The following is a 10,000-nucleotide window of genomic DNA, read 5'->3' as shown; positions in this document are numbered from 1 at the left end:
TATATATATAGATATATATATATATTATATAATATATATATATATATGTATATATATATATATATATATATATATATATATATATATATATATATATATATATAAGAAACCAAGGATTTATTCTAGAAAGTAGTGAATAACTCGATACACCTTAAAATAAGGTTTGTTTGTAAAACAAGATACTTTTTCGTTGTAACTAACTGATATTCGATTGTTAAGAAGGGACTATTTATACCTTCCATATTAATATTCTGCTTTGTAAGAGAGAAGATTAAATTTAGTGGGAAGTGTATCCATTTCTTTGGATTCCCAGTTTCCATTTTAGTTTATAAAACATCCTTTTCTAGAAACATGGAAATTGCCTTCCAGCTCGATACATTTTACAACTCGAAATCAAAAGTTTCACGAACTGTGAATTTTCCCATCTAGTAAAACATTAAAACTTGAAATGGACAACACAGAGGATTTTGCACTTTGCAAGGGAGAGGATTGTAATGAATTGTGTGGTGTGTGTTTGTGAGTGTAAATGTGTATGTACGTATATACGCACACATAGTATATATGTGTGCACGTGTGTGTTTGTGATAATGGTCTCGCTAAGCGGAAGATATTGGCCGAGTAGGTGTCAAATAATAAATTTCTATTCGTTCTCAGGGTTCCAACAACTGAATATTTTAGGTAAGAAAAACGAGACGCGTTTGATCGTTACTGATCCAATAAATATCAAGGTCCGCTCTGCGTCATAAGCAGAATATCAATGAAATAATGGTATGAAAAACTTGTAGAAAGAGTATTGCAGCAAGTAATACACACACGCACATCAATTAGTACCTATGTATGTGAGTGTGTGCACATTTTGTGTGTGTGTATTTGTATGTGTTTGTGAGTGAAAATTTCCACTTACAAAAGACGCCTGGTATTATCACTAAACGCCAAAACTACCAAACTGTTGTTGAATTTGAGCGACTTATTCTTTTCCCATCAGCTTTTGAATTGACATTTAGATTAATGCTTCATTTCTTTGTTTAGCCACTTTATTTTTCTCCATGACATATTGAAGGGAAAAGTGGAGTGTTGTTAGAAATTAGTATAATTAAGGTTCCAAATACTTACAAAATATTTAGCAAAGAAAAAAAAACTAATCATTAAAATTATAGCTAATTTTGATTACTATCGGGATTATGATAAATCAGATAACTTGAAAATTAGGTTAATATCTGTTTCTAATGAGAGATGTACTGTTTTAATTTTTTTCTCTTTTTTTTACGTCCACGATGCTTTTTCCTTTTTACTTCAAGACATTAGATAAAGCTACCTCCATATTTCTCAATAAAATCATATTACTCTCTGGTATATTAAGGGTATATGAGGGGTAATATATATATATATATATATATATATATATATATATATATATATATATATATATATATATATATGAGTGGTGTGTGTGTACGTGCGGCGCCTCGAGATCCAACTTCAAAGAGGTCACCTTGCCGACCTCACTTTGGCTATTATTTTTATATGTATCTGGTAACAAATGAAAAGTATATGTTATATATATATATATATATATATATATATATATATATATATATATATATATATATATATATATATATATATATATATACCTGAAAGCTTTCTAATCGTAAATCAGGCCTTCCGCCCCATCCAACCCTTCCTGCAACCTCATACCAACAGGGGTTGATCAAGATCAGCCAAGGTAATCGAATTATTTCACTTTCCATTAAAGGGAGAAAGGAGGTCATTGATGGACGACCAAACAACATGCAAAGGTCATTAATAAAAACCTCTCACCCGTTACATAACATCAGCACAGCAACAGATGGCAGTGCTACAATTTGGTACTAAATTCAAACGCGATTTCTCTGACCAAGCAATTACCAATTTCGTAAAATGTTGGAATTTCTCCGGCTCGAATACCTTACGTTAGACTTTGTTACTTATATAGATCAATTAAAAATTGATATTGTTTATAGAACTGATATATCTTCCTAGCCTGTTATATGCAACTCACAACAAAATGAAATTATCAGTCACTGAAAAGTCCTAAAAACTAATGAACGAGACGTTCTAATTACATGTACAAAATTCTGACATACTCGAATTTCAGTGAATGACACAATTCAGTACAACACAAGGATATTCGAGGTTTCACTGTGATTATTAATCTTGAATTTCTACCACGAATCAGCTTCCACACTGCATGCTATTTACACTTCACTAATATTCAAATATCATTCTGAAAGAATGAACTGACAATATCCGCCTCACTGTATTCTCAAAAACCTTTAAATCAACCTTTGCCAGTGGTATCCAAGGGCAAAGATCAGGGAATTTTTATCAATATACACCAAACGTTAATTGCCTGGAGGAATGTTACCTCAGATTAATAAACATCCCTTGATCCATCACCAAAACACTCTATTATTTTAGTAATAATCTTCATCGGCTTCGAATGAAAGAAAATTCCCCGACCCCAACAACAGACGAAAAGAGACAATGATTACTGATACGTTACTTTCACTTACTTCTCTTAAGTCTTCCATCACACATTGTAGCTCTTTTCACATTTCACTTTCACTGAGGCGGACGAAAGCTAATATTCTCTCGATTTTCTCTACCCCACATAAAATCCAACAACACTGAGAGTTTACTTACAACGACAAACACTATTGAAGAACTTTGTCACTCTGAAGGATTGGGCCTTTTAGTGTATAAGTGACGGCCTGTGTACCCATGATGGAAGAACGGGAAATAAAAGGAATAATAAATATAAATAAAATACGGGAAGGATGTTGTTCATTTAGATGTCTCATGAAATATTTTACCCGCTTTACAACAATACTCCTCTGGGCAGAGAGAGAGAGAGAGAGAGAGAGAGAGAGAGAGAGAGAGAGAGAGAGAGAGTTCATCCGGTATTCCAACAGTGTTCTCTTTCTCTTATTCTCAAGCTTCCTCAGTTGCTTCCTTACTGGATTTCTTATCCGCTCTGCATTTACGCAAAAGTTAGGTTTATTGACTCTCCCTTGTGGTTCGTTAGACCTTGCAGGCGGCTCTGTGCTTTCTTGAAGAATGGTTGGTGCATCTGTAGAGCCACCTTGCGAGTGGTTTGCCTCTGGCGTTCTGTTACCAGAGTAAATGCAGCATACTTGTGGCTTGCATTATAACGGGTTTTGGATTTTTAATTGCATATAATGCTCCAAAAAGTAATAATGAAGCAGTAAAGACACACACACAGACACGCACGCGCACACACATACTCAAACAAACACATACATATACACACAAACACACACACACACACACACACTATATATATATATATATATATATATATATATATATATATATATAATATATATATATATATATATATACGCATTAGGCTACACATGTCCTTTAATATCCAATTCACTCTACCTCGGAATTAATATATTTTCATATATGTTAACTGAAGGGGAAATTTTTTATTTAGTCGATAAGTAATTCGTCCGTTCATGGACGCGAACCACAGAACCAAGAATTGAGGACGTACAATGTGTGTGTGTGTTTTTTTGCGCGCGTGCGCAGGCGTTCTCATAAAACGAGTCCTAAAATGGGGTGAAGACGCAAAGACCCAGGAAGTATTTATTTAACAATATAACAAAGTGTTTGAATGAAGGGGCTTTAATGTCCAGTCAACACAAGATTTCATACGTGACACAGGTAAATGGAAGAGTAAAACTGACGACGATCGACTAACTGATAATCGGGAATGGGATGTCAGTAATGTGAATAAAAGTATTAGGTTAAATTTTGGATTTATTTTTTTTTACAAATTCCTGTCAAAGGAAACTGCTTATTGGTAAAAACACATATTGTATAGCATAGTTTATGTTTATGTACCACTTACAATGTACAACATTTGGAAGTGGACTTCCATACCGAGTCAACATCATCAGGGGAACGAAGAAGCAGCCAAAATAAAAGGTAAATTATGTTAAGAATTTTATGTCAAGTCGTTTGCGGCAACTAAATACCCGAAAATATTATCTCACAAACCTAAAGGATGAAAGAGGAAAGCAGAATCATGAAAACGAAATCAAGTATATAAAATAATGCAAAATTAACCAACGCGTTTGGAGACCACAAGCCTCAGCCAAGGGTGATTCATCCACGCCCCCACAATGGACACCTCTCCGAAATCATGGGCGCCGTGAAAAATCCACACATGACACTTGCTGCATAATCCTTCTGCCAAAAGAGACAAGAAAAGCATCCCATTCTAACTTATGGTTATAAAAGGTTTGCCAAAGAGAAATGAGGACTCTTGGTGAACTGGAAGAGTAAGGTAGGCAGAGAACGAACCCTGATTGACATTTATTCTTCATCTGCCACAAAAGAAGGGCATCAACCAATCGTTTCTCCTAGTTAAGGTATAAAGAAGCAGCAATACTTTGAACTCCAGTTACTCATCTTTTTAATGAAAACTATTAGGGTGGCTATTTGTCAGTCCGTCCGCACTTTTTCTGCCCACCTTCCAATAATCAAATATTTCCAAGTGCAGTCCTCTAGTCACAGTAGTTTTCATTCTATTTACGGATAAAGTTAGCCATGATCGTGCGTCTAGCACCGCTATTGGTGGCAACATAGAAGCCACAATCAAGCCGTGGCTGAAGGTTTCATCGGCCGCTGCAGAAAGTCCTAGACCTGAACCACTTACAGAGTAGGAGCGGGCAGGTTGCGTTTGGCAGCAATTAAACTCTCAGGAGTTCCATAGCAGAGCTTTGAGGTCGCAAATACATCCGGGGTCATAGAAGGTAGTTTCAGAATTATTCATTTATTCACTCATAACCCCCCAAGAAATTAAAAAAAGAAGATTATATATATATATATATATATATATATATATATATATATATATTATATATATATATATATATATATATATCTATCTTATATATATATATAGTACACATTTATATAAGAAATCAAGGATTTATTCTAGAAAGTAGTGAATAACTGGCTACACCCCAAAATTAGGTTCGTTTGTAAAACAAGCTACTTTTTCGTTGTAACTAACTGATATTCGATTGTTAAGAAGGAACTATTTATACCTTCCATATTAATATTCTGCTTTGTAAGAGAGAACATTAAACTTAGTGGGAAGCGTATCCATTTCTGTGGATTCCCAGTTTCCATTTTAGTTTATAAAACATCCCTTTCTAGAAACATGGAAATTGCCTTCCAGCACAATAAAATTCTACAACTCGAAATCACAAGTTTCACGAACTGTGGATTCTCCCATCTAGTAAAATATTAAAACTTGAAACGGACAACACAGAGGATTCTGCACTCAACAAGGCTGGACATTCTAAAGGATTAGTGTGGTGTGTGTTTGTGAGTGTATGTACTTATATACACACACATAATATATATGTGTGCATATGTGTGTTTGTGATAATGGCCTCGCTCGCTAAGCGGAAGATATTGGCCGAGTAGGTGTGAGATAATAAAGTTCTATTCCTTCTCAAGGCTCCAACAGTTGAATATTTTAGGTAAGAAAAACGAGACGCGTTTGATCGTTACTGATCCAATAAATATCAAGGTCCTCTCTGCGTCATAAGCAGAATTTCAATGGAATAATGGTATGAAAAACTAGTAGAAAGAGAATTGCAGCAGGCAGTACACTCATGTTTTTCATTATATTCAAAGTGTGGAAAATAATCTTGATAAAAGTCCAAGCTACCATAACACAGACGGAAGATAGAAAGAGAAATAGCGGAACAATGTATATAGCCTAGAGGAATCGTGTGTAGTCTCGTAAAACGAACATTAATAAAGGGGCTACGGAGTTGTTTTTACGACAACGCCATCGCTCAGACAACAACTGTTTTTACGACGTTTTTATTTTGATATATGTATAGTATAAACTCTCCTGGAACATTAAAATGTATAATGTGAAAATCGGAAAACACTCATTGAAGCTATCCGTCATTCTCCTCACCTCCGCATGTAATATCAGGTATTTTCCTATTTTGATTATATTTAACATTCACGATGATAATGTTTCATCGCCAAGTTACATTTGCTAAATCCAAGTAATCTTTCTCATATCAATGTCACGATTCTGTTTGTATAAGTAAATAAATAAAAAAATAAAAAAATGGAATGATTATAAAAAAAATCACACAATGACAAATTAATTCTAATGCTGCTGACTATATGAACAACGTATCAAAACCTTAAACTAGACTATGTCATACATCCAAATCTTTCCAGCACGTTTGTGACTCAGGGACATTTAGATCCCTAATTCTGGCACATTTGCCATTTTTTCAACCAAGTAATTTCCTTTTCTTGTTACTTGCCATTAGGGATTCATTCGAATGTAACCACAGAGTAAACTGTTCCAGCAGTTTCGTTATAACATAATACTATACCGCTACAAATATATATCAAACATATACGTATATATATAGTATATATGTGTGACACACACACATTATATATATATATATATATATATATATATATATATATATATATATACTATATATATATATATATATATATATATATATATATATATTATATACATATATATATATATATATATATATATATATATATATATATATATTTATACATAATATACATATATATATATATATATATATATATTATATATAATATACACACACACACGCACACATATATTATATAAATTATATATTATATATAAATATATATCTATATATATATTATCTTAGTGTTCAAAGGAAAGCGAAGGATGATACCTTTTATTATCATCTTGATAGCATACGGTCTCAATTACGCGTTTTTAGGTAGAACATGCTACATATTACAAGATATTATTGTATTGAAACTTTGCAGTAATTGCTACATTAACTGAACGGAATATATGAGAAACATCTGAGTGAATAATATTTAAATAAGCGAAACTAAAGTTCCCATTAGGGACATTTGCAATGGTTCCTTGTCGCACGAAACGGCAGAACAATGAGTTTAATTGCCAAATTAATGTTTTGTTATTGCGCGGCTAAATTTCATTAATGACTTTGCGTAACTATTACAGCGTCCTTGCAGGAAATGGATGGAGTCACTAAATGCCTGGGAAATTATTTCGGTAATTGCTTTGTTCAAATGTCATACTTAAAAAGAAAAGGTTTCTCTTCTTACTTCAAACGTTATGCGAAAAGTTTAAAAGATTGATTCTTAGTATATTATTGGAGTTCTCTCTCACTTCCTCTCCCTTCTCTCTCCTTTTCTCTCTCATTTATATATATATATATATATATATATATATATATATATATATATATATATATAATATATATATATATATATATATATATATATATATTATATATATATATATATATATATATATATATATATAGTATATATGCATGCATGCTATTTTGCAGATGCTATTTTCTTATCACGACTTCGATTAAGTCTATACTTCTTATTTTTCTCTTCTGAACAGTATCTGTACACAATGTAAACAATGCCATTAATTTCAGTACAGAGAGAGAGAGAGAGAGAGAGAGAGAGAGAGAGAGAGAGAGAGAGAGAGAGAGAGAGAGAGAGAGAGATCCATAAGTTTCAGTAATTATAAAACTGCAACATAATTTCTGGTTAACTTTTTACACGAAATAGAAAAACTAACAAATGGAATCCCATTGATATTGAGACAATTATTGAATTTATTTATTTCAAGACACAACCCGGAAACGAGTTATTCACATAATTATGATGTTCAACAACAACATTGTAGATGAAATTAAATTTTTTACTTCTAAGTAAAAGTGTTTTTGGTTAAACTACAATACACTTAGTAATATTTACTTCTTCCAGCTATGGGAGTCGACACGTTATATTAATTTTTTGGTATATCTTCATAACGTTTGTGTGGCAATAAAGGCAAGCTAGGATACTAGACTCTTTAACGTCAAGGCCAATCGCTCATGAGACGCATCTAAAAAAATAAAGAAATATAAAAAAATAAATAAAAAATAAAAATAAACAAAATAAAGAAAAAATGAAAAATTAACTATTAAATGGTGAGGCAACTTACACTTATTTCGGAATTTCCTTGAGATAATATCTCATGAGATACCGAGTCCAACTATTAGAAAAGTTTACTAACACACAAGGTAAACAATAAAGTATACTCATATAATGAGACCATCTAACATGTTTTAATACTTTTTATTTGTTAATTTCTTCTCATTGATTTCTTGATTTTATATTCCGTTCTTTAGAAGATTGAGGCTTGATTCAAATAAATGATTCATAACTTTGAATAGAAAAGGAAAATATATGAAATACTTCCGAAATATCACGAGCAACGTTTGTCCTCTATATTCTAGACACAGATTATGACATATATGGACGACAGATTCTGAGGACTTTTGTATCTACATGTGGTTAAGCGTAATTACCTTCCTGGACACTCAAGGAAATCTAGGCATAACTCAATAACGCAACTGGTATATTTTGAAGGAAACGTTAAAAAGACACAGATGTATTACCTATTATGCAAAAAAAAAAAGATCAATATATTCGCGTAATATCCGGAGCACCAAGTGATAGAGAAACCCATCGGTCATCAAATTTAATGGTGGATGCTTCCCCCGACAACACTAGACTGAATGTTTTATGTGGTTTATGTTTATGTGGTATCACACATCGTTTTACTCTCACCGAGGCTAGAATATATTTCCATGTCTGCAATAAAAGGGGCTAAGCAGTAACATATAGCTACTTTTATTCATCCACGAAGGGCCTAAATCAGATAATCACTCCATAATGTTTTAAGTTTGACAGATAATAATAAAAGCATCCACAAATTAATAGGCATGCAGATATCTGAACTATAAAATTTTTCTTATGCAAACCTCAAGATACTTTAATCAAATATATTTCCCTCTGGTAAACATTCACTATGTATAAAAACAAAACTCTAGAAGAAGAAGAAGAAGAAGAAGAAGAAGAAGAAGAAGAAGAAAAATAAGACGGAAAGTAATTAATTATAGAAATAATGTTCGTAATTATAGAAAAAAAATTTACATTTAGAATTGAAACCGATAAATATGGACATGGATTAAAATCGAAAGGGGTATCCTGAAGACAATCATAATTAATCAGGAGCTTCAGCTGATGAATAACGGGAGAGATATGATAATGGGAAAGGTAGAACTGATGTACCTTTCATTCTCATGCAATTTGGGACTTTATTGCAACTTGTATCTGAAATTCTCATCCCAGGTATCCAGGCCATTAGCGCTTATTTTGGTTTTCCTTCCAATCGCTCAATCTTTGGACCCAGGCACCTGGAATGATTTGCTTTAGAAATCAGTAACCGTGTCCCGTGCATAAAAAATATAAATGAATAAATACAAATTTCTCAAGTTATGAGACAGAGACAGGTCACAGTTTTCCTACGCTTTGCGGATACTACCATGTTGACGTGCCCCTAAATACTCACTCGCACCTGTTAACGAAACTATCAGGTTTATAAATTATATTTACATTATTGACATTTGCTCACTACTGACTTCCGTAAGTCTCCCAAATGAGCTATGCGTTTGGGACAAGGAACAACAACTAACAAACAATATTTAATAATGCAACACTCTAAAGAAAAAGCCCCTAGTCTGTTGAACCATCTTCAAAGTCATTGGAGCACAATCCATCGTTCCCTGTCCAAGACTGAAATTCATCGAAGTTGACGACAGATCACATAAGGTACATGAGGTCCTTCATTCGTTAAGTCATAAGCCTAGCAACGGCTTGACTTAGTACTTGTCTCAGTGGATATTACTCTGAAATATAATTTTGATAACGACAATGCCTTTAATTGTGATAACGGCAATGTCTTCGATCCAAATGAAGAGGAAAAAAGTAATTTAATTTTCATAGCAGGTCAAGAGTCGAACTCTCATTCAGGATATCAGAACGAGCT

This window comes from Macrobrachium nipponense, chromosome 11 (assembly GCF_015104395.2).
Source record: "Macrobrachium nipponense isolate FS-2020 chromosome 11, ASM1510439v2, whole genome shotgun sequence".
In the NCBI taxonomy this organism is placed as follows: Eukaryota; Metazoa; Arthropoda; class Malacostraca; order Decapoda; family Palaemonidae; genus Macrobrachium; species Macrobrachium nipponense.
The sequence above is the reverse complement of the archived record's forward strand: the minus strand, read 5'-3'. Positions refer to the sequence as shown.